Source organism: Bubalus bubalis, chromosome 3 (genome assembly GCF_019923935.1).
Source record: "Bubalus bubalis isolate 160015118507 breed Murrah chromosome 3, NDDB_SH_1, whole genome shotgun sequence".
Classification (NCBI taxonomy): Eukaryota; Metazoa; Chordata; class Mammalia; order Artiodactyla; family Bovidae; genus Bubalus; species Bubalus bubalis.
This window is the reverse complement of record NC_059159.1, coordinates 75524767-75552365: the sequence shown is the minus strand read 5'-3', so window position 1 is coordinate 75552365 and position 27599 is coordinate 75524767. Positions and strand designations below refer to the sequence as shown.

At 36.1% G+C, this 27599-nt stretch overlaps 1 pseudogene; it reads left to right on the top strand.

The window, feature by feature from the left end:
* The first annotated feature begins 21006 nt into the window (after nucleotides 1-21006).
* LOC102398991 lies at nucleotides 21007-25966 on the top strand (annotated as a pseudogene).
* Nucleotides 25967-27599: the final 1633 nt, after the last annotated feature.

The window sequence follows — 27599 nt, the reverse complement described above, 5'->3', positions numbered from 1 at the left end:
TCAACTCTTCGCATTTAGTCACTAGCTATTATTACTTAGCAACCATTGAATAAGAAGGGAAGCAACAAAACAGTAATGCAGTGTTTGAAGAAGATAAAGGTGATAGTTTAGAAAATACATTTCTTTATTTCCAATTATCAAGTTCCTCAATTGTAACTGAATCACATATGAATCATAGATCATGGGACTCATTTCAAAGGAAGTTTTTCAAGGGTAGAAACACTATATATTAGAGAGAAACTAGACTTAGACAGTCCAAAAATGTCTTCGAATCTGAGATCATTCATTTATTTGTGTGACTTCCCAAGTGGTACAGAGGTAAAGAATCTGTCTGCCAATGTAGGAGACTCAAGAGACATAGGTTTGATCTCTCGGTTGGGAAGATTCCCTGGAGTAGGAAATGGCAATATATTCCAGTATTTTTACCTTGAAAATCCCACAGACAAAGGAAGCTGGTGGGCTACAGCTCATAGGGTCGCAAAAATTTGGACATGACTGAAGAAGCAAGCAAGCATAAAATACTTAAAATTTTTGAACTTCATAAAATGGTCATATTAATGATACTTTCTTGAAAGAGATATGAGAAAAATGAGCTAAAGGATTGAATAGCCATATATACTAAAACAACATTATATCTTTTAATTTCATCCCCTTTCTCTCCCTTAAAAAGCCACAGTAGAAAATGTTACACCATAGACTGTTTCTATTAGTACCATAAAGAAGATAAACTACAGGAAGTAGGGTAAACACTGGATGGCATACAATATTATATATCCTTTCTCTCTCTCTCACTCTCTCTCTCTCTCTCTCTCTCACACACACACACTATTTAAAAATACAGGTTAATAAACAGAAGGAGAATTGAAAAGTCAGCTCAACACCAAATACACCAATCAGGTCATCTTTCAAGAAACTGATTTTGAATGCATTTTCCTGATACACAATAGAATATTATTCAACCATGAAAAAGGATATTCTGCCATTTGCAACAACACTGGTGAATCTTGAAGGCATTATGTGAAGTGAAATATCTCAAAGAAGACAAACGTTTTATTATTTCATCTGTGGAATCCAAAACTGTCAAACTCATAGTAAAAGAAAGTAGAATTAGGCTTGCTGGGGAACTAGGAGTGGGAAATGGGGTGATACTGGCTAAAAGGAACAAACTTTCAGTTATGAAATGAATAAATTCTGGGAACAACCAATTATCTATTTCCAATTATCAAGTTCCCCAATTGTAGAATCATTTATGAATCACAGGGAATGGGAGTCATTTTACTAAGAAGGTTTTTAAGGATATGAGCATTGTATATTAGAAAGAAATGGATAGTCAGGGATGTCTTCAAGTCTAAGATCTATTATTTATTAAGTGGTTCTGTGCTAACTTTTAATCTGAACAAGACATTGTACAGTTGTATTTGTAACTAAAATACAGTGCTATAACTATAGTTAACAATGTGTTGGTGGTGGTTTAGTCTCTAAGTTGTGTCCAACTCTTGTGACTCCATGGACTATAGTCCAACAGGCTCCTCTGTCCATGGGATTTCACAGGCAATACTGTCTTGAAAAAAAGAGAAAAGAACCTACCTGGCCCATAAGTCAACCAATGTGAACATTTAATCTGATGTCCAATGAATATTAACATTCATTAGACTGGCATTATTCTTAAAGAATTTAGTAGCCCTCACCAGAGAAAACTGTTTTCCCTTATTCAAGCAGAATAGAAAAGAAAAATACCTACATCAGGCTTTAATAATCTGAAAATTTTTGTTCTTTTAATATTTGGCAACATTTCTAAACATTACTTTCCTGAACCCTGCCCTTAGTATAGGAGGTTTCTGGGAGGGAGATAGTAAACTATATAGAAAATATTATTCTACATGAGATCTTTGTTAACTTCTGTCTCTGGCACAATTCAATATTGTTTTTAAGAAAAGCAAAATTTGTCATGCTCTACATAGGACATAGAAAATTATTCTTAAAAAGCTATTAGATGATGATTTAGAATACTTAATTAAAGTCATATATTGTTTATGGTAACAACATTTCATAATTTAGGATTAACTTTTTGCAAAAACTATCAAATAATTGTGGTGAAAGATGAAGGGTTATCATATAACAAGCAATGCCTGAATAGTACAATCAAAAAGGTACTGAAAGGTATTGCGTAAACTTCAAAATAAGCTTTGTGTCTTTAAGACTCAATGTTTTGTCCAGGTGTGATGTTGGGCTCAGTATTATACATAACTAAACCTTTAATTTTTAGTTATTCATTTATTATTTATTAGATATTGTGTTGTTATTTATTACACAATTAGTTCAATAAAAATTCTTAGTCTCTTAATTCATTAGACTGTAAGTTCCTTAAGAAACACTCTCTGGGGACTTCCTTGGTGGTCCAGTGGCTAAGACTCTATTCTCCAAATGCAGGGGACCTGGGTTGGATCCCTGGTCAAGGAACTAGATCCCATATTCCACAACTGAAACAGTCAAATAAATTTAAAAAAATATTTAATAAAAGGAAACACACACTGCCTTACACAGCATTGAGTTCACCCTCTGTGTTTAGTGAGTAAGTGAGCCAACCAATGTATAGGAAGTGACTACTATATGAATCCTAAGGATTAAGAAATTCATGTCTAAGCATGTCAGTAAATTATGAACATATATGGAGAGTAGGCACATGTGTATGATAAACAAGGAAGAGATAGAAACTGAAACTAAAAATGTAGTGCTCTGGTAGCAAAAAATGCATATTAATTAATTAGTGGATGTTTTTGCATATGAAATCCTGAATTAGATACTAGATTTTGCCTTGAGGTTTCACACACACATATACACATAGTGTTAGTCACTCAGTCATGTCTCACTCTTTGTGACCCCATGGACTGTAGCCCACCAGACTCCTCTGTCCATGGAATTCTCCAGGCAAGAATACTGGAGAGGGTTGCCATTCCAGTGTATCTTCTTGACCCAGGCATTCAACCTGGATCTCCTGCATTGTGGGCAGATTTTTTACCAACCGAGCCACCAGGGAAGCCTTATATACACACATACACAAACACACACACACACACACACACACACACACACACACACACGATAGTTGAAACTGAGGCATGTTCTATCATATTAAGAATCAACCTTCACACATGTATACCTGTGGCGGATTCATTTTGATATTTGGCAAAACTAATGCAATTATGTAAAGTTTAAAAAAAAAAAAAGAATCAACCTTCAGATCAAGTACAGAATAGATCCTAATTCATGCATTAACCCATTTTTTTCATTTAATAATATTGTGACACATAGATACATTCCCTGGGATCAAATGTTAGAAAAGAGTAAAATTTATAGCAAAAATTTATAACTGATTCATCAGCACTTCTCTTTTCATATTTCTCTTCATTAGGTTCCATATCATGAAGGATTATGGCACTCTCTAGCACTGATCTAATAATAAATAATTTATTTCCCCATGTATTTAAGTGTAAAACACATGCATTCACCTGGAAGTCCCATGTGCCATTAGCTCCATGTGACCTTTGCCATCACAGCCAGTGAAGTAAGTTCTGCTCACGTATTTCAGCTCTTGAGTCAGTCATAGCAGGTTTTCTATTGCTAAGTGTACTCAGTGTATATATACTCTGTCTTACAGGCTCCTTGGGAGAACAGATACTGCTTGTGTACCAGCTCCCCACCCTACTCCATCAGTAGCCTCCGAGTAGCCTCAGAATGCATGAACTCACATTGGGAAGCACTGGCTCACGGATTTATAGACAGAACAAGGACATATTTGTGAAAAAGAATCCAGAGATAGTCTTTAAAAGGGATATTGTAACACTGGTACTTCTAAATCCTAAGGCATAGGATTGTGAAGAAATAGAATACATGCATAACATATCTTCAAAAGATGATATTTTATAATGTGCAAAATGATTAATTAACATAGGTTATAGATGAAAGTTGTTAAGAAAGTAAATCGTAAGAGTTCCCATCATGAGTAATTTTTAAATTTATTTTATTGTGTATCTATGAGATGGATGTTCACTAAATTACTGTGATAATCATTTCATGATGTATGTGTGTGTTAGTCACTTAGTTCTGTCCAGCTTTTTTGCAACCTCATGGATTATAGCCCACCAGGATCCCCTGTCCATGGGATTCTCCAGGCAAGAATACTGGAGAGGGTAGCCGTTTCCTTCTCCAGGGGATCTTTCTGACCCAGGGATCAAACCTGGGTCTCCTGCATTGCAGGCAGATTCTTTACCACAAGTTAAATAATGATGCTACACACCTTAAACTTACACAGTGCTATGTGTCAATTACATCTCAATAAAACTGGGGAAAAAGATGACATCTTCTGAATTTGGTTAAATTTTAGAAATTAATGCAACATATATTTTTTTCTACTATATCAAACATGGAGTTCCTCATAAATCCTTCATTTCACTCACCTACTGAAAGTAAGGAAATAACCATTTATTTGGGTGAAAAACAAGGTTATGGTGCCTGTGTAGAAACCACTGTAATGTAGACTCCAATGTAACACTAGATAGTATTCAGACTGTGATGCAATCTTTAAGAAATTATAATCAGGCATTTCTGGTTATATTTCCAGGAAGAAATATCAACAACCTCAGTTATGCAAATGATACCATTCTAATGGCAGAAAGTGAAGAGGAACTAAAGAGCCTCTTGATGAAGCTGAAAGATAAGAGTGAAAAAGCTGGCTTAAAACTCAACATTCAAAAAACGAAGACTATGACATCCAGTCACATCATTTCATGGCAATTAAATGGGGAAAAAGTGGAAACAGTGACAGATTTTATTTTCTTCATCTTCAAAATCACTACAGATGGTGACTGCAGCCATTTAATAAAAAGGCACTTGCTCCTTGGAAGAAAAGCTATGACAAACCTAGAGAATGTATTAAAAAGCAGAGACATTACTTTGCCTACAAAGGTCTGTACAGTTCATTTTGATATTTGGCAAAACTAATACAATTATGTAAAGTTTAAAAATAAAATAAAATTAAAAAAAAAAGAAAAAAAAAAACCCAAAGATATAGCTTTTCTAGTAATCATGTACATATGTGAGAGTTAGACCATAAAGAAGACTGAGCACCAAAGAACTGATGCCTTTGAATTGTGGTTCTGGAGAAGACTCTTGAGAGTCTCTTGAACAGCAAGGAGATCAAACCAGTCAATCTTAAAGGAAATCAACTTTGAATATTCATTGGAAGGACTGATGCTACAATACTTTGGGCACTTGATGTGGACAGCCAATGCATTTGGAAATGATGCTGATGCTGAGAAAGTTGGAAGGCAGGGAGAGAAAGGGTCAACAGAGAATGAGAGGGTTGGAAAACCTCACCAATTCAATGGACATGAGTTTGAGCAAACTCTGGGAGATAGTGAAGGACAAGGAAGCCTGGCGTGCTGCAGTCCATGGGGTAGCAAAGAGTCAGACATGACTTAGTGACTGAACAATAAAAAACAACAAAGCAAGCATTCAGTTAACTATGAAATGAGAATCTATATCTACCAAATTTTTACATTAAAATTCCTATTTTGAAACAAGAATGCTATCTTAGTTTTTAAGGCTCATTCCCAAGCTAAGTACTTATGAGTATAAATTACAGCATTATACCTCAGCCCGATTGTAGTATCTAATTGTAGAACATTGGTGTAAATGTGGGATTTAGGAATCAAGAAACACATGTTAGATGTGTTACTACTTACTTTTATTCAATCTATTCTAAATAAATAGAATACATTGCATGTGATAAAGGGGTTTGTGCTCATAAAAAAAAATAAATAAACAAAGAAAGAAAACTTCTATCTCAGCCCCACAGCCTCCTTTTGCTAATATAACTACAACATAAGTTCCAGTGGAATGGTCTTACTCTGTAATGGATTCTTCTAACATTCTTCTAAAGTAGAAACTGAACATTGGATCATGGATGAAAACTGACTTTTCTTAGAGAAAGTAAAATGTAGTAGATATTATTTATGGTTTTCCAGTATGTGTGCTAAGTCACTTCAGTCTTGTCCAACTCTTTGCAACCCTATGGACAGTAGCCCACAAGGTTCCTCTGTCCATTGGACTCTCCAAACAAGAATACTGAAGTGGGTTGCCATGCCCTCCTCCACAGAGTCTTCCCAAACCAGGGAATGAACCCACATTTCTTGTATCTCCCTGCACTGGCAAGCAGGCTATTTACCACTACTGCCACCTATGAAGCCCTTTTCCAGAAGAGATTTAATGAAAATGAAGGTTATATTGGGTAATACAAAGGATGAGACCAAAAGCCTAGAATTCTATCAAAGTAAGATTCATGGTTTTGTGAATTACGGAATGCCAGCTCAACCCAACTGTCTCAAAGTCTTGAGCAAAACACTTAAACACTCTGTGCCTTTGTTTATTCATCTTCATAATTAAGAGTTGGATGAGTTGGCCTTTTAGTGCCCTTCCAGATCTAACATTCTGTGCTGGACTTTTATCACAATACAAACAACTATTTTCACTCTCCCTCCTCTTTTTGCATTTATGACATAGCAGAACATTTTCTTCTTAAACAATGTGTTGCCAGGTATGTTAGAGAAAGAGATGGTTCATCATCACAGAAGAAAATAAACTCCATACTGAAAGCAGCTCTTTTAACCGTTTCCTATTTGCCCTTTTCTGTATTTTTATTTCTGTTCCTCTCTAACCTGAATAGAACCTGATTATAGGAATGAGATGACTAAGCAATTGAAACTAACTTCCCACATACTCTCCTGAGTGCACATCATGCCGAACCTGTTGTTCCTTTTTCTAGATTAGAATGAAGAATTAAGCAGTTAAAAATGACTGTGGAAAAAGGCAAAGGTGGGATGTTTTGAGAGAATAGCATTGAAACATGTATATTACCATATGTGAAATAGATGACCAGTCCAAGTTTGATGCATGAAACAGGGCACTCAAAGCCAGTGCACTGGGACAACCCAGAGGGATGGGATGCGGAGGACGGAGGGGACACATGTACACCCATGGCTGATTCATGTCAATGTATGGCAAAAACCATCACAATACTGTAAAGTAATTAACCTTCAATTAAAATAAATTAATTACTTAAAAAAAAATGACTAGCTCTCTACCTGAAAAATCCCCTTAGCAATCCTGCAGACTAATTACACAGGCAAGATAACACTGAAGAGACAGTCATTCTGTATTCAATGGAGAATGATACAGAACCTAACCTTCTGCCTCGATGACCCACTGAGACAATTCGTCCCTCATTTCCTTTTTTTTAACAAACTGTCCCTTAAAAAACTGGGAATAAAACTACCAATGAGACCCAGCAATCCCACTACTGAGCATACACCCTGAGAAAACCAGAACTCAAAAGGCACATGTACCCCAATGTTCATTGCAGCACTATTTGCAATAACCAGGATATGGAAGCAACCTAGATGCCCATTGACAGATGAATGGATAAAGAAGTAGTGGTATATATATATATATATATATATATATATATATATATGTGTGTGTGTATATATATATATACATATATATATATATGTATATATATAATGGAACATTACTCAGCCCATAAAAAGGAACAGATTTGAGTCAGCAGAACTGAGGAAGATGAACCTAGAGCCTGTTTTACAGAGTGAAGTAAGTCAGAAAGAGAAAACCAAATATTGTATATTAACCCATGTATATGTAATCTAGAAAAAAGATGTTATTAGTGAACCTACTTGCAGTGCAGGAGCAGAGACACAGACATAGCGGATGGACCTGTGCACCCAGCAGGGGAAGGAGAGAGTGGGGAAAACTGAGAGTAGCACTGGAATACATACACCGCCATGTATAAAACAGGTAACTAGTGGGAAGCTGCTGTATAAAACAAGGAGCTCAGCCTCGTGCTCTGTGACAACCTAGAGGGTAAGACAGGGGAAGGGGCGGTGGTGGTGCCGAGAAGGAGGCTCAAGAGGGAAAGGACATATGTATACTCATAGCTGATTTGGGGCTTTCCTGGTGGCTCAGCGGTGAAGACTCTGCCTGAAAGGCAGTAGACCACCTGCAATGCAGGAAACGCAAGTTCAGTCCCTGAGTGGGGAAGATCTGCTGGAGAGGGAAACGGCAATTCACTCCAGGATTCTTGCCTGGTGGGCTGCAGTCCACGGGGAGGCAAAGAGTTGGAAACGACTTAGCAACTAAACCACAATATGCTTGATTCACACCGTTGTACACCGGAAACCAACACAACACGGTAAAGCAATGATCCTCCCATTAAAAATACAAAATAAAAAGACTGTCACGGCTGAGAAGCTATTGAGCTGGACTCTGGACACAAGTTCACCTTCTCTGCAGATTGCCAGCTTTTCTGATTAAAGCACCTTTTTTCCTACTGACACTTGCCTATTGAATTACTGGCTTATGAGTGACAATCGGCCAAACCTGGATACAATTCCAATACTAGCATGTTTCTGCCTAGAGAGACTCAGCGCTCTAATAAAAAAGAAAGAAAGAAAGAAAGTTCTGCTACTGAACTATCTTCCAATTTATTAATTAAATACCTGTTTTGGCAATGATGTGATCAGACCCTATGCTTTTCGTCCAGCAGCATTTTTTGTAAATGCCTTAAGTCACACCATAATGAATTAATAATGGCCATTTATAGAATCTTTCTGATGAAAGTTAAAACTACTGCTGATTCATCCAGAGGCTCACAAGTCACAGGAAGCATAAAAGGAGGTAAACGGAGGACACACCTTTGCCTCTGGGTCCTGACTCTAGCCATTAGATGAAAGTTGGATTTTCTTTCATGCGTGGTTGATATACTGGGTAAAGGAAAAGCTCTTTGACAGCCAGCCTCTCTCCCTACTTATCCTAGGTATGTAAATACAGAGACGCTGAGAAACTGAGGTCAGAAACAAAGCCTAAATCTATCATTCTTTCTGCTTCTCAAGCACAAGCTTAGAGCTCCCCTGGTAGGAGCTATTTTGGTTTTCTTTTCCAGACTGCCATTCCCCTAAGCAATGTGCACATGACCCAACCCAGGAAATGTTACGGAAACAAATGTGGTAAGAGGCATTTTTAGAATGATTGAGGGAGAAGTTGCAAAGATATTAAAATCATCTTTCTCACTGTGATTGTTGTGATGTTAGCAGCCTTTTCCCTCAAGCTGTTGAAGAAAATGTAAATGGGAAAGTATTCATTACACCCAGGCAAGCGTCAGTATAGAAGAATAATGAACTCAGGACATGCTCCAACGCAAGGGTATTTTGTAGCTTTGGCAGCACAAGAATTTCACTTGCTTTTTGAGAGCAAACAAAGTTAGTTAGAGGCTTGCTTTCTTTGTCTATTTTTATGATATAGGAACAAGTGATTTCATCCAAAGGATGAATTTTCACCGTGTGGCAAAAACACAGTATTTTTTCAAGGATGTATGTCTCTCAAAAAACATTGATTTAATTTGAAAAACTAAGGAAGATCACAACTAAAAATGAAAAAGCTGTGGTTTTAATAAAGTTTTAATAAAGCTATAATTGATACCTATGGGCCAGATGTGTTTTAATGATGAAAGGATGATTAACTCTGTTTGATAAACTTCATAAAAATTGCAAAGTATGGGCATTGTTGGTAGGCTTTAGGAATTTAATAGACATGGCTGTCTTTTCAGTTAAGTTTCTATGAATGTAAATTATTTACTCTTCATGTTAGGATGAAAATGAAGAGGTGTGAACATCATCATCAATATCCTAGAAGCAGGTCTTTATTGTCTAGATATCACATCACAAGTTAAGTCTCTAGCTGATTTTTAGTTTACCTTTCAAAGATATAATGACCTTTAAAATGACTTACTATTAAACAAGAAAGAAGAAAAAGGTGACATTGCAAACAAGTTGATGCCAGCAGTGAGGAAAATACATTAGTATAAATCAGAAAGGAAAAGAACCCTTTACGGGAAAAAGTTCAAATCAGGGATGGGCTTCACATTCCCAAGGGCTTCAGTGAGAACTTGACAAAATAATTGGCTTGGCAAAGTCACAGAAACAGCATCATATATTGAAATCAAGCACTTGACTAATTTAATTTCAAAATTGACCTTTTTACCTTCAGGCAAAGGAATGACTTGTTTCCTTAGGAGAGTAGAAAGCCTGAGGCTACCAGGCAAAATTCAGCCCCAAATCCCCTTATTGTCTCTGCCAGCTGCATTCCATGTCTTTCTTCCTGTGACCTCTTGTCATTTTCACTGCACAGAGAATTCCCCTCCAGTCTCACTCGTCTCCAATGCTACTTCATTGAAATCCTCATTTCCATAAATGGGCTAGTGCCAAACCCACTACATAAGCTCTCAGTATATCGATCTCTTGATTTTATTGGGAGAGAATGGATACATAGATACATGTGGCTGAGTCCCTTTGTTGTCCACTGAAATCATCACCACATCGCTAACTGTCTGTACCCTAACACAAAAGAAAAATATTTTTCTAAAATAGTAAGTATTTAAAGGCATCATTGAAAGAGCCAATATCCATCAAAATCCACTCTGAATGTTTTATCAAATTTCTTTAGGAAAAACAATGGTATTTTAATGTTTACATAGTCACTGATATATACTTTTCTAGTCTTTTCTCACTTAAGTTTTCCTATATTTGCCATAGTCATCTCAGTCTTATGTCTAATGGTTTCTATGTGATATTAATAGTAATATTGTATGACTTTAGAAGACGTCTATTATCATATTAAAAAGATCATACTACCTGAGGCGCCAACTTTAAAACCGTTGACTATGTCTGTTGTTTTCAGTTTTTCTCTTTTGTAAGTAACATCGAATGATTTTTTAAATTTATTTATTTTTAATTGAAAGGTAATTGCTTTATAGAATTCTGTTGTTTTCTGTCAAATATTTTTGTGTTGTCAAACTTTCACATACAGAAGATGTGTGAAAGATATTAACTTTCACATGCAGAAGATACAAGTTTCTCTCACCATATCAGGCATGTCCAAGTTTAAAAAAAATTTATAATTACTTATGTGAAATTATACATCATTCTTATAAACTTTATTTCTAATTAAACTAAGTAGCACACCTCAAGGTTATTCATCATTTATATTCCCCTTTTATTCATTATTTTTATTTTTTCCACTTAATTAGAACTAAGGTACCAACATTTTTGCTTTAAAAAGTGCTCTGTTTCAAAGCTATCAATCTTTTTTATTAAAGTATAGCTGATTTACAATATTAACTTCTGTCACACAACAAAGTGATACGATTATACCTATATCCGTTATTTTTTGTATTGTTTTCCATGTGACTTATCATAGGATATTGAATATAGCTCCCCATACTATACAGTAGGACCTTGTTTCTTATCCATTTTATATATAAAAGCTTACATCTACTAACCCCGACCTCCCACTCCCTCCTTCCCCAACGCCCTCCCCCTTGGCAACCACCAGCCTGTCCTCTTTGTCAGAGACTGTGTTTCATAGATAGGTTCATTTGTGATGTATTTTACATTCCACATATAAGTCATATTCTATGGTATTTGTTTTTCTCTTTCTGACTTACTTCACCTAGTATGATAATCTCTCGTTGGATAAAGCTATAAATCTTTATGTAAATATGCCCTCAGTATCCATTTTGGGTTTTCCTTTTGTTCAACAATATTTCCAGTTACCCCTTTTCTACTATGAATCTTCTCATATCAGAAAAAATGGGATAAAAACAGAAAAATATTTTTATTCTCAGGCTCATAAAACAATGATATGTTAATAACTCTTTACATATTCTTATTCATAAGCTAATAAAGTGACTCCATGTTGATAGAAAGACGCCTGTGGCCATTTTAGTAATAGGTAGGCTGTGATTCAGATCTTGTAGAAGGAAAGGCATCACATCTCTGAGGACCACTTTCTATCATCTACTTCCAGTTCAGTTCAGTTCAGTTGCTCAGTTGTGTCCGACTCTTTGCGACCCCATGAATCGCAGCACGCCAGGCCTCCCTGTCCATCACCAACTCCTGGAGTTCACTCAAACTCATGTCCATTGAGTCAGTGACGCCATCCATCCATCTCATCCTCTGTCGTCCCCTTCTCCTCCTGCCTGCAACCCCTCCCAGCATCAGAGTCTTTTCCAGTGAGTCAACTCTTCACATGAGGTGGCCAAAGTACTAGAGTTTCAGCTTTAACATCATTCCTTCCAAAGAAATCCCAGGGCTGATCTCCAGAATGGACTGGTTGGATCTCCTTGCAGTCCAGGGATTCTCAAGAGTCTTCTCCAGCACCACAGTTCAAAAGCATCAATTCTTCAACGCTCAGCCTTCTTCACAGTCCAACTCTCATATCCATACATGACCACAGGAAAAACCATAGCCTTGACTAGACGGACCTTTGTTGGCAAAGTAATGTTTCTGCTTTTGAATATGCTATCTAGGTTGGACATAACTTTCCCTCCAAGGAGTAAGCGTCTTTTAATTTCATGGCTGCAGTCACCATCTGCAGTGATTTTGGAGCCCAAAAAAATGAAGTCTGACATTGTTTCCGCTGTTTCCCCATCCATTTCCCATTAGTCTTCAAATTTCTAACTAAATGCCAGCTTTCATGGCAATTAGAATGTTCTAGTTATTTTATTGGAGAAGGCAATGGCACCCCACTCCAGTACTCTTGCCTGGAAAATCCCATGGACGGAGGAGCCTGGTAGGCTGCAGTCCATGGGGTCGCTAAGAGTCGGACATGACTGAGCGACTTCCCTTTCCCTTTCCACTTTCATACATTGGAGAAGCAAATGGCAACCCACTCCAGTGTTCTTGCCTGGTGAATCCCAGGGACAGGGGAGCCTGGTGGGCTTCTGTCTATAGGGTCGCACAGAGTCGGACATGACTGAAGCGACTTAGCAGCAGCAGCAGCAATTATTTTATAATGAGACAAACATATATGCACCTTTTAGAACATTTAAAAATTGAACCTACAATTATTTATTTATAGGTAGTTCTTCCCAACAAGCCATGAACTAAGGAGGAACTTGTATTTTTTTCACTCTGATATTACACCTAGTACAAAATGGGTGCACAGTGAATATTAAATGAATAACAAACTACCTAATTAATTAAATGACAAGCAAGTGGAGAGGGAGATATAGAAGGGCAGATGTAGACAGGAAATACATAATTATTGGTTTTATGTCATGTCATGAAAGGGCTAACCAATCATGAAACTTACAGGCACCAAACAAAGAGATTTTGTACTATATCCCTCAATCACCTCTTCAGACAGGAAGAGTGACAGGGTTTCAAACTGCCTATGCATTTACCCAAGCCTCTGATTTTTTGTGTGAGTTATTTTCATAATAGTTCTGCTGCTAGTCAGCAGCATCATAGCTGTGTTGGCCTTGCCCTTTTAGAAGCTATGCTCACTTTCAAATTTCTTCTCTTATATTTTTACTATGATGATTATGCCAAAACAGAGCCATGACCTTGGGTGGAGTACTATTCCATTTCCTATGGAAAGATCCATATATGCCTCATGCACCACATGACCTCTCACAACCTCTCCCATGAATAGTGGGCTACGGTTAGATCAGCTTGTTTTGAAGAGGATAAGGGTAATTGAATGATATGGATGTTTTTACACAGAAAAGGTAGATTAAATTAAGGCATACAAGAGATAATTTTTAAAAAATATTGCAATAATTAAGCAAATTGAAAGAAAAATGTTCTTCCTGGGAGAAGACTATTAAGTCCTAAAAAGATCAAACGGCAGAATTTCAGTGAAGGGAAGTTCCCTAAAGGAGTGGGTACATAAATTGTCATTAATAAGATGATTCTGACACTCGCATAGTTAACGTTGAACTTGAAAATCTGCAGAAATCATGCCCTATATGTAAACAGTCTGTCATTAATCAATTACTGTGATCTAGGAAGATTAGACAAAAATGTTTCCTTAGATAAGACAGAGCTTTCTGAGCATTTTTAATCACTGAGCATTTTTAATCTTTGCATATTTTACTGATCATATATTCATTAATCATAATATGATAGGAACTCAAAATTTATAGAATTCAAATGATCAGCAAAATTATAAGAGTGATTACTGCAAATGGATATTACTTGTTTATCTCACCTGCACATCCATTTTCAAAAGGAAAAACAAGGGTTTAATGTAAGGCATTTAGCCATGTTTGAGTTCAAACTTAGTCTCGTTGTTCCAATTTTTAAATAGCATGGTAGAAGAAACAACATGATTTACCTGATTTCCTCCTGGATTTTACACAAAATCGATAAAGAGAATTAATGACCGAAAATCAGCACCCTCAACAAAACTGGTATTTCCAGAAGACTCAATCTAATAAACAATGAAGGACTGACAAATTTAATGAAGACAAAAAGAAGCTGAATGATTATTTTGGAAAGTCAGGATTCCCAAAGGAATAGTCGGTACCATGGGACAAACCAACAATGTGTTGTTTTTGACTATGGGACCCAAGGCCAGGGCTGTAGCAAAAACTCCAAGAGACCCCATTCAGCGTGTCTGGGGAAGCAGTTAAGATGAAGCTGAAATAAACTAGAAAGAATACAGACAAATCATTTTTGCAGAAAGCAAACTATGTGTGACCTTTTCAGTTTACTGGAAGACAGAAAAAAAAAAACATAAACAATAAATAGATCATTAGGTGAAATTCTGCTAATAGAGAACCTTCCTCAAACACTGGTTGGGAAAAATCCCACTACTTCTCAAGATGAAGAATACTACACAAAGGAAACATCAATAGATCTATTCAAACATGCTACCTGTATAAAAAAACAAGACAGGAAAGAGAAAAGGGGTGAAAAAGGAAATTAATATAGGAATGTTGAAACATGTTGCCAATGAGAAATGAAAAATTATAATCAAATGCGTGTGCTGTGCTGTCTCAGTCCCGTCCGACTTTTTGAGACCCCGTACACTGTAGCCCACCAGGCTCCTCTGTCTATGGGATTTCCCAGGAAAGAGTACTGGAGTGTGTAGCCATTTCCTCCTCCAGGGGGTCTTCCTTACCCAGGGATCCAATCTGCATCTCCTGCATCAACTGGTGGATTTTTTTACCACTAAGCCATCTGGGAAGCCCCAAACAAATGTGTATGTAAATATAGATGTGTGTGCTCAGTTCCTCAGTCATATCTGACTCTTTGTGACCCCTTGAACTGTAGCCTGCCAGGCTCCTCTGTCCATGGGATTCTCCAGGCAAGAATACTGGAGTGGGTTGTCAGTTCCTTCTCCAGGGGATCTTCCTGACCCAGGGATTGAACCAATGTTTCCTGCATTAACAGGCAGATTCTTTATCTACACAGAGCCACCACAGAAACCCCAAAGTCATAAAACTGAGTTTTTATAGTCACTTTAGCTCACATGTCTCCAATATTCCCATCTATAATCTGTCTCTTAACAAGCACAAATATGTGAGAATGTTGCCTGTCTCTTAACAAGCCTAAAAATATAGAAATGTTGTCAATCATAAGGATAGTAGGAAGAAGGTGTAGCTTTACTTCAACTTAAATGACAGACAAATGAGCTCAATTTAGAACACAAGCTTATTTCTGACCTTTTATATGTCTTTCTACCAGAAAGGGTAGAGAGAATGGTCACTGTTACTAACATAAATAAAAAAGTCATAAAACTAAACTACCATTTCAAAACACCTCTCCATGGGCATGACTATTAAATTTTGATTTAAATACCAATAAAAGTATAGCAGTAAACTCAATGGCTTAGCAAACTTAAAATAGAATACTTCTTTGCATCTTTTCTAGCGTTGAACACATGAAGTCAACTGTGCAGTGAAACAGTCTACAATAACCAAAGCAATGTTCACCTCTTTTCCCTGGTATTTCTCTAAGTATTGTAATTAAGAATTTCCATATATATTTTAGCAAAAATTTCGTGTTATTTTAAACAGGATATGTCATCTTTCCCTACACCCGTTCCCCAAATCCGTTTATTATAAAATGTACAGGAATAATAAATAGTAAAAAGTACATACAGAGGAAAATAATTCTCCCACCTACTCAGGACAGATATTACCAGTATCACCAAAATATCATACAAAGTTCCATACACTGTTCAAGAATATGCATGTGCAGTATATATCTGTGTGTATGCAGTGTGTTTCTTCATATATATCTTTTTTCCACAAATGCGAATATCTCTCAAACACTATTATTTAATTGGCTTTGTGTTCACTCAAGTTTAACTTGCACTTTCCCTTCAAATGGTACTCTCAAGTTCTGCTTCATTGTTTTCGATAGTCGAAGGCTATTCCGTTTTATAGTTGCTGTAATAATATACGTAGCTTTTATTTTCATGAGCAATGCTGACAGGTATTCAGGTTGTTTTAAGGAAGACTTCTATTGCAAGGCTGAAATAATATCTTGTGCATATATTTTTGCCATTATATGGTAGTGTATGGGAATCATTTGTAGAGCTGATGTGATAATTTACAGTTTTCATTTTGTTTTATATAGCATGTTGTAGTGAAAAATGAAAGAGACCTGCAATATTCAAGATGAGGTTCTCATTGCTGAAGTAGACAGTTAATAGAACTGTGCTAACATCTTTATATCTTCTATGGCAATATACAGTCTTACCTCCTAGGTAGCTATTATAATGAAAAGATCAGCTATTTGATCTCTAAGTTTTATTTGATTTTGGAAAGTCCTTTGATTAAAGAATGTTTAACTCGATGTTAAGTAAGAATATGATCCTACTAAACTGTATTTAATTTTGATTTCATCTCTCAAGAAATCAAAACATGAAGCAAATGGTATCCCCCAAACATCCTTGATTACAATTTCCAAGAGGGCAAGTATAGTGATAATTGTCTCATTATTTCATGTAACACTGTGAGTGGTAGGTTCAGTAATTCTTTCCTGAGTTAAAAACAGTACATTATCATCTCAAAGAGGTCTTAATGTAAGAAAGAGAAAAATAACAGGTTTTATAAAAATGAGCATTCACTGTACATTTTTTAATTCCTATGCTTTGCACATATCTAACTAGTAGAGAATAGTTGGCCTGAAAACTATGTATGACTTTATGGTTTCCTCTTTTAAGATTCAGAAAAATAATATTAGGCTTAATTAGCAATGAGACATCTTACTATATCATAACTTTATCATGTTTTCTAAGTTTGGGGGCACGCTTTGTGCTTAGGTATGAATCAATGGCCCAGAGGAACACAAGTAAAAGAGTTTATGACAAATTAAAGAATATTAATAATATTAATATTACAGTAATTGTTTCATTTTAAAAAGTTGTATCTGTAATATGTGTTTAAGTACAAAGAAAGATATGTCTTTCAATGGCATGAACAAAGTAATTAATTGCCTGAGTGAGCAAAACTCCATTTTTAATGCTTTTGAAAATTAAACAAGTAAAAGATGAATATTATTATTTAAAAGTGAGCAATTTGTAATAACAAGTTTACATGAAGGTTGGGTGATAGACTCAGTAAAATTCTTGGAAGTATTGTATCTAATATGCCAAGAGATTAACTGAGTTATTGCCATCTGTTGAAGAAAAAAGGGGGAAAAATCTTGGAGTATGACAAATAAAAACTAGATACTATAAGATGTTCAGGAATATCTGTGGCATCATCCGGTGTCACTGACAACAGTGGAACAGCTTGTTTCAGAACAGCTCTTCTCTAAGACTCACCCAGAAAAAGTTTGAAAAAATTAAAATATGAGAAACAGCAACAACTGTTTGAAGATACTGGCAGACTCAAGGCAGTCAAGGAGTTGGAGGACTAAGATCTCAGAAATAAGAGAAGCCCAAAGGAGAGAATCTAAGATTTGGTGTAGCTTTTACTCTTGAGAAACTGACAAACCGTGAGGTTGCAAAGAAAGTGGAAGTTTAAAAATTAAGCCTAGGGATGGAATGGGGAGGGAGGAGGGAGGAAGGTTCAGGATGGGGAACACATGTATACCTGTGGCAGATTCATTTTGATATTTGGCAAAACTAATACAGTTATGTAAAGTTTAAAAATAAAATAAAATTAAAAAAAAATTAAGCCTATAAGCAGAGCTTTAGATGACCTTGTAGATTCAGGAAAGTATTCTGATTTCAGGGTCCACTGAGGAAGAGAACTGCTGGTAAAGATTCCAGGTTGTCAGCTGAAACTTAAGGGTGCTAAAAACCCAGGTATTAAAGGAAACTTAACACAGACCAACCCCCCAAACAATGGTCGGAAAATCACTGTCAGCTTCCAAATCTACAATTGAAAATAGTCCTTAAAGATGGGCACCAAACAAAAATATATTTAGATGAACAAAATTGAGAGAATTCCTTATCCATAAGCCACTCTAATGGCAGAATGTGAAGAACTAAAGAACCTCTTGATGAGGGTGAAGGAATACAATGAAAAAGCCATCTTAAAACTAAATGTGTGTGTGTATATATATATACACATATATATGTGTATATATATATATTAGTTATATATATATATATATATATATATATATATATAACTAATATCATGGAATGTGGCCTCATCACTTCATGGCAAATAGAAGGAATAAAGGTGGAAGCAGTGGCAGATGTCCTCTTCTCAGGCTCTAAAATCACTGCAGATGGTGACTGCAGCCGTGAAATCAGAAGATGATTGCTTCTTGGTAGGAAAGCAGTGACAGACCTAGGCATTGTGTTGACAAGCAAAGGTAACTCTGCCAACAAAGGTCCATATAGTCAATCTACGGTCTTCCCAGTGGTCAGGTACGGTTGTGAGAACTGGACCATAAAGAAGGCAAAGCACCAAAGAATTGATGCCTTTGAACTGTGGTGCTGGAAAAGACTCCTGAGAGTCCCTTGGACAGCAAGGAGATCAAACCAGTCAATCCTAAAGGAAATCAACCCTGAATACTCATTGGAAGGACTGATACTGAAGCTGAAGCTCCAGTATTTTGGTCATCTGATGCCAATAGCTGACTCATTGGAAAAGTCCCTGATGCTAGGAAAGATTGAGGGCAGAAGGAGAAGAGGGCATCAAAGGACAAGATTGCTGATGTTATCATCGATACAATGGACATGAACTTGGGCAAAATTCGGGACATGATGAGGGACAGGGAGGCCTGGCATGCTAAAGTCCATGGGGTTGCAAAGAGTTGGACATGACTGGGTGACTGAACAACAAAAACAAATCTAACGAGCATTTTTAGGCAGAAGGAAAACAATCCAAGATGGAAACATGGTATTTGTTATATGAGGAATGACAATCAAAGGAAAGAGTAAATATTTGAGGAAATCTAAATGAATATTGAATTCACACACTAACTAATAACATGTATTGCTGAAAATATTGATACATAGCAGTATTAACTTAAATGACAAGACATACTAAATAAATGTGAAATGTTCATAAATTCATAAATGTATTAAATTTGATAGACTTTAGTTGTTGATGCATGTTGTAATTTCTATAATACTAACCAAATTTCTAAAGGAATGGATAATGAGAAAGTTAATAGAGAAAAAATAATCAACATAGCTTAAGGAAGTGAAAATAATGTAGTAGAAACAGTACAAACTTTAGAGCACAGTGGCAAATTTAAACTTAATTTTTTTAGTAATTAAGTGTAAATGGCTTAAAAACAAAATGTTGCTTAAAATTAAACAAAATAACTTAATTAGATTCCTTGCAATCTACTCTTACAAATATAAAGAAAAAGGGGAATTAAAATTCAGTGAAAACTGTAATGAAGAGAATGAAAAGGGGTATTACTATGCAAAAAAGAAAAAATCACAAGAGGTGAAAATAAAGGACAGTGAGAGGTAGGAAAATGGGATTAGATAATAAACTATGCAATGTGGATGGGAAAAGAGGAGACTACATATAAAACTAAGATCTGAGCCATATGTGGTATACTTCATTTCATATCGGATTAGAAAAGGAAATAAAATAAGCCAATCTTCCTATAACATTTATAGATATTCTTTGCAAATATCTGGTAGTATTGATTTTAAAGTTTTCATTTGACTTGCATTTAGAGGTAATAGAAGCAAGTCTCCTAGAGAGATGATACAGATATCCCTCCATTCCAGAGAAGTCTTTTTTTTTTTTTTTTAATATGGTGCATAACATTCTGTAGCATTCAAGGTATTAGAATAAAACTCTATAGCATGCCCTGACATTTTGGGAGACAGTTCAAATTATCTGCTAAGAAAGAGCAATGCATCTCTCTATTCTTGATGGATTTACTCTAACATCCCCCTTTTTTTAGCTTCATCAGTCATTTGGTACATGAAGAAATGTGAATTCCACATTTAGAATAAAAGATAGATGTCTTCTAGTTTCTACTTATACTGACTAGGTACAAAAGACCGTGAAAAGATCAATTTAGGATTCCACTTTTTTAACTGCCCTAAACAGTCTGGGACATGGTGAATTGGAGTAAGAGAGAGAATAAGATCTGAAGAAGAAAACAAGGTAGTTAACATAGTATCCTGCTGTATCAAGGATGGTCTTAGACTCCAAATATCTAAATTCACAGAATTTCAGATAGGAAAGACTTAGTACTCATCCATGGTAACTCACTCATTCACTTGTCAAGCAGTTTATTTAATGCTTACTTTTTCATTATCTTTTTTATGATTTGGAAATTGAAAATGAGAATATACCTATTGATCCTCAGATATCTATATGAAATAAAATATTCTAAGTAAAGTATCATAGGAATGGATACACAGTTCAGTAGAATCACAATGGAGCTGGTGATTAAATTTAATGGGATGAAAGGAGTCAGAAAATTACGGTGAGGTCAGCTTGACTGAATTTTATAAATTAGCAGATATGACCAGTTGAGAATAAAGTAAAGGGAATTCAATTAAGAGTGAATGTCATGAGGAAGAGGCGTGAGAGTGAGAGGGGTCAGAGAGGGGAAAAGACACTCAGGATCTTTGGCATGTTACCTTAGGCAATTTAGATACTTCACGGTCCCACAGACAATCCAGAGCTTCTGAATTATTAACATGGGGAATGAGGTACATGACTACCTTTGTATTTTATACAAATGAATATGGAGAAAGATTTAGGGTGAATTTGAAAAGTGTGAGATTCCAGGAAAGGAGACCAATTAGGAGATTAAGGACTATCAAAATAATCCAAAATGATACGTTTAGGGGATAAAGTATATTGGGAATGAGAAGACTGGAGACGGAGAAAATACATACTTGAGACTGTACAAAGAAACCTTAAATATCATTAGGATGTACTTTTAAAAATATATTATCAAGTGAGATATATTTTTGATCAAATCACAGATCTCCAGGTTTGTATATCTTTAAGTGGGAAGTCAGTCTCTTTCAAACCTGATTATCTGTTTCTTGGCAGTACTGCAAGATGCAGCATTATCTGGGTTAGTGAACAAATATGTGCTTTAAATCTCATCTGTCATTAAGCAAATTATTTCCATCATGGGATACTTACTATGCTAGTAAAAAAAAAAAAAAGAAATAGATTAAAGTTGAGATAAATCCTATTATCATTCTCATTTGACATACAATCCTAGAATTATATGTGTATGTATAAAAGTTACGTGTGTCTGTGCTTGTGTGTGTGCAGTTTCAGGTATTACATTTTTGTTAACATGAAAACTGAATCAAATTTCAGCAAATGTGGAAAAATACTGGGAAGCTATTTTTACACCAGTAGCAAACATGCAACATTAGGCTAAAGAGATAATTAACATAAAACATGATAAAACAAGCTTTAAATCTGTAGAATACTGTGAAAACTGAAACCCCTACCAACTCCCAAGCCTTTTAAATGTATCTTGCGTTAAATTCTCATAGTCACTAGCAAGGGAGAGTGGGTGATGGTGTGTTTTATGTCTATTGTACTGGTGTAATTATTAAAAGTATACTTTCACAGTTTCTCAAGTGACTGATTTGGATAATAAATCACATGTTCACCCCAATTTTAGACTTTTCTGACTTGTCCTGTATTTTTTCAGCTGCTAATATTTATGTCCTGACTCTCTCTTGTCTCTGCTTTATATACTATGTCAAAATTAGCAATACCATGTGACTTACTTTATATCAGCAGAAGTAGTGTGCGTGCAGGGGAGGGCTCAGGTAGCTTTTTAAAAGAGGGAAGGCATATTATGTCACTTTCTTTTATGCATAGACACCTTCTTCATCTTAGAGAAGAAGAAAATCTACTGAGTAATCAACCTCCAGAAGGGAGCACCATAAAACACAGTAACACAAAAAATCATTTTTTGTCAAATTAACACTGGCTGAATATTTAATAATATATAGTTACCCCCAATTCACTTTGAGAGAGGATAGATTTTATTTGTGAAACTAAATTAATGGACAATTTAAAACTTAAAGATTTATGTATAATTAGGGGTTGAAAGTGAAAGTCGCTCAGTTGTGCCCAACTATTTGCGACCCCATGGACTTAGTCCATGGAATTCTCCAGGCCAGAATACTGGAGTGGGCCTTTCCCTTCTTCAGGCGATCTTTCCAGGTATCGAACCCAGGTATCCCACATTGCAGGTGGATTCTTTACCAGCTGAGCCACAAGTGAAGCCCAATTAGGGTTTGAATATATGCAAAAATGTATTGCTTTATAATGAAATCAGTTTCTTAAAAATAGAAATGTGAATATCCCTTGATCATCTCTCATGGAATGCTAAGCATCTTAACAGTGAAAGAAAGTTCCAGAGCTGAGTTTTCAAGGGCCTTTCAACATAAATTTTATTATTTGTCAAGTTCTTTCACAATTATTCTTTAAAACAATTTCCACTGTGATTGAAACATATAGGATTTTCTGAAGGGTTTATTAATTTTAGGTTAGAGACTATTAATTTTTCACTGCAAAAATATTAGTCCAGAGTATTGGCTCAATAAAAGTTTGCAGGATGATTAAACCAAAAAACAAATTTTAGTAACACAAGAATGTGTGGAATGGCAGTGTTATAAACTAAGACGGTACAATGATTTTCTTATACAAATCATTACCACTGTGATATAATACAATAAAAATAAATTTAATGAAATATACATAGCCAAATGAACTGGATATTTAATTATATGTACAGTTAAAAGGTATCATGTATATATCGAGAAAAAAAATTTTTTGAGAGCAAATTCAATGCACTGAATGTTTCGCTAAAGACTAGGGACTCAACATTTCTCTAAAGTAATCACAGGCTACCAGCAGCTGCTTGGCCAAAGTTTTTTTCAAAATTAAATATTTGATGTCTGCTAAGGTATCACTCACTCTTACCATCTGATCTTGTAGACTAAAAGCACTGAAAGGTACTTCTGAGTCCCTTTCAAATTTCTCAGAATACTTCCCCAGGTGAGAAACAAATACTGAAATCTTATTTCTTCTATGGAGACTGAAGAATAAAATTGCTAAGTGAAGTATTTGTTTAAAGTTAAGAAGCAACTGGAGAGTGTGGTGATGTTTTGACTTCTGAGGTCTGGGGTATTTTTTGTAGGTAAAAGACTATGCACTTTTGGAGACGCATTCAATGATAGACCCTGAAAAATGATTCAAATGTAAGTAAAGCTCATATAAATACTGTAATTAAGATTACATTGATGAATGCAGTAAATTTGGATGTTTATTAACTCCATCTATATAAGTGAATATTTACCTTTAAATTATTAAAGTAATCTAGAAAAGTATGTGAAACAATAATTTCCACATGTACAAACTGGATTTAGAAAAGGCAGAGGAACCAGAGATCAAATTGCCAAATACACTGGATCATAGAAAAGCAAGGGAATTCCATTAAAAAAAAATCTACTTCGGCTTCATTGACTATGCTAAAGCCTTTTACTGTGTGGATCATAACAAATTGTGGAATATTCTTAATGAGATGTGAATAACATACCACATTACCTCCCTCCTGAGAAACTTTACGCAGGACAAGAAGCAACAGTTAGAACTGGACGTGGGAAAAACAGACTAGTCCAAAAATTGGGAAAGGAGTATGTCAAGGCTGTATATTGTCATCCTGTTTATGTAACTTATATACAGAGTATATCATGTGAAATGCCAGGCCAGATGAATCACAAGCTGGAATCAAGATTGCTGGGAGAAATATCAACAACCTCTTTTGCAGAGACAATACCACTTTAATGGCAAAAAGTCAAGAGGAACTAAAGAGACTTTGATGAGGGTGAAAGAGTAGTGTGAAAAGCTGGCTTAAAACTCAAGTTTCAAAAAAACGAAGATCATAGCATACAGTCCTTTCACTTCCTGGCAAATAGATGGGGAAAATGTGGAAACTGTCATATTTCATTTTCTTGTGCTCCAAAATCAATATAGATGGTGACTGCAGTCACAAAATGAAAAGATGCTTGCTCCTTGGAAGAAAAACTATGACAGGAAGCTTGGGGGAGGAGCCTGTGCACCAGTCACTGTCCGAGTTCTGCCAGCAATCGAGTCCGAGTGTGTGGTTATTACCGTACCGCCATTCGTGCGCCGCGTACTACCGAGTCGCTTGGTTGCCGGGCCTGAGTAGCTGCACGCGAGAGCGGCAGCAGGGAATGGAAACAGAGAACGCGGGCAGACTCCTCCAAAAGGAAGGAAAAGAAAACCCAGAACAACAGAACCAAAAACGCCAGTGGAGCCCCCAAAACCTGCTGAGGCCAAAAAATCTGGCAAGTCCACAAAGTCAAAAGAAAAGCAAGAAAAAATTACAGACACATTTCAAGTGAAAAGAAAAGTGGACCGTTTCAATGGTGTTTCAGAAGCTGAACTTCTGACCAAGACTCTACCAGACATTTTGACCTTCAATCTGGACATTGTAATTATTGGCATAAATCCAGGACTGATGGCTGCTTACAAAGGGCATCACTATCCTGGGCCTGGAAACCATTTTTGGAAGTGCCTATTTATGTCAGGGCTGAGTGAGGTCCAACTGAGTCACACGGACGATCGCACTCTACCAGGGAAATATGGTATTTGATTTACCAATATGGTGGAAAGGACAACACCAGGCAGCAAGGATCTTTCCAGTAAAGAATTTCGTGAAGGAGGACGTATTCTAGTGCAGAAATTACAGAAATATCAGCCACGGATAGCAGTGTTTAATGGAAAATGTATTTACGAAATTTTTAGTAAGGAAGTTTTTGGAGTAAAGGTTAAGAACTTAGAGTTTGGACTTCAACCCCATAAGATCCCAGATACAGAAACTCTCTGCTATGTGATGCTATCATCCAGTGCAAGATGCGCGCAGTTTCCTCGCGCCCAGGACAAAGTACATTACTACATTAAGCTGAAGGACTTAAGAGACCAGTTGAAAGGCATTGAACGAAACACAGATGTTCAAGAAGTGCAATATACATTTGACCTACAGCTCGCCCAAGAGGATGCAAAGAAGATGGCTGTGAAGGAAGAAAAATATGACCCGGGTTATGAAGCAGCATATGGAGGTGCTTACAGTGAAAACCCCTGCCCTGCTGATGACAATGGAGAATCAACTTTCAGTGACATTCTGAATGGACAGTGGATGACCCAGTCGTTTACAGACCAGATCCCTTCATTTAGTAATCACTGTGGGACGCAAGAACAAGAAGGAAACCACGTTTCAGCCCTGCTTAAATGCTGCAGTTTTAATGCAGTTGTCAAGTGGCCCTCGGTTTGCTAGCTGAAGCATTTTATTCATATTTTATTCGGGTGTTGTGATCAAGGTACAGTGGAGTCAACTGTACGGACCTAAGTAGTTTGGAAGGAAAAGGGGTTTTTCTGTATATGAGTTTTTGTATTTGAATTAACCATCATTCCAGCTTTTTTATAAAACTGTATTTCATTTATGAAGAAATTAATTTTCTTTTGGGTGTCACTTTTAACCTGTAATTTAAAAATGCAAGAGTCTGCATCTTTACACTTGACTATGAACTGTGCATAAACTTAGATGCACCATTCTCCCTTTTCATGCCTAAGAAGGACATGCTGCTAATAAGATTCCTGTTGGTAAAGAGGCAAGTGTGCTGATTTTCATCTGTGAGGTTTTAACCCTTGGTGGAGTCTCATCTGGTAGTTTTTCCAGTGTTTAATGGGCTTCCTGAGTTGTGTTCACACTCAGGCCTCCTTGCTTTCCCAGTGGTGAGCATTTGTGAGGTTGTTTTGCAGTAGAAATATAGAGTATGGCCTTGCAGCAGCAAGGTTAACCCGGCCTTACCTGCCAGGGCGTGAGCCCTGCCTTTGGTCCTCTCACCCCCATCTGCTGATCCTCTAGTAGGAAGAAACTATTATGCTGAGATGGTAAGTTCCAGAGAATGCAGAAAACATTTTAAACTTCACTACTTCATCTGTGTTTTACTTGAGAGACATAACATTTGATAGGAAGGAGACTGAACCTCTCTCTCAGTATCTACCACCATTCTAATTTTATCCTCCTTGACTTTTAGCATGTAACATAGAAATGATGAGAAATGAACTTCCAGGTTGAGTAACAAGAGGCTGGAGGTTGTTTGATAATCTTATTTAAACTGGTGCTTTATGTACATGAGATGTACTAAAATAAATAATACAGAATTTTTCTTGCTAGATAAATCAAGTAAGCCAGTAATTTTAAAAGAATTATCTGCATCATTGCTGTTTGTTACTGTGGACTAAGTGAACCTCATGTCAAGGTTAGTTTGAAGTAATGTACTTTTGTGATTTTCTAATGCATATTCCATGGTGCTACAAATAGTCCAGACTACTAGGCCTGGTGGATATCAAAGCTGGGTATTCAGAAATGCCACTTGCATTTACTCCTGATCACATCTGAATATTTTGATTTTATTCCTACCCAGGGAGCATGTTGTTTCTCAATATGAAAATATTTATGAAGTTTTTTTTTTTCTAAAAAATTATATAGCCTGTTCTTTTTATAATAAGAGATACAAATTCTTGTGAATTTTAACATGGTTTTTAGCTGTAGCCATGATGGATTTTATTTTTCCTTTAGTCTAGGTCCAGCCATGTAAAAGTCATTCATGTTATTTAAATCATGTACTGTATTGCTGTTTACATGGATGTTTTGTGCGGGTGCTTTTATGTGCCTTGCATCAGGGATTAGGAACAATTTAATTATTTTTTCATGGGATATGTAAAGCATGTAACTAGGTATTGCTTTGGTTTTTAATGATTGTAATCTTTACATAGATTTTTTTTTTTTGAGTGGAGAAAATATTCTTTAAATTATGGTGGACACTCACTAGAGAATGGGTTTAAGGATTTTTCCAAGCATACAATAATGGTGTTTTTCATTAAATATGACAGACGAATAGTACATGTTGATATACACTATACATGAGAATATGAGACTTTTTCATTAAATAATATTGAAAAAGTTTTAAAATTCATTTGAAAGTCTGATTGTTTTTTACAATAAAAAATATTGAGAATGATTAAAAAAAAAAAAAAAAAGAAAGAAAAACTATGACAAACCTAGACAGCATACTAAAAAGCAGAGACATCACTTTGCCAACAAAAGTCCATATAATCAAAGCTATGGTTTTTCCAATAGTCATGTATACATGTGAGAGTTGGACCATAAAGAAGGCTGAGTGCTGAAAAATTGATGTTTTTGAGTTGTGGTGCTGGAGAA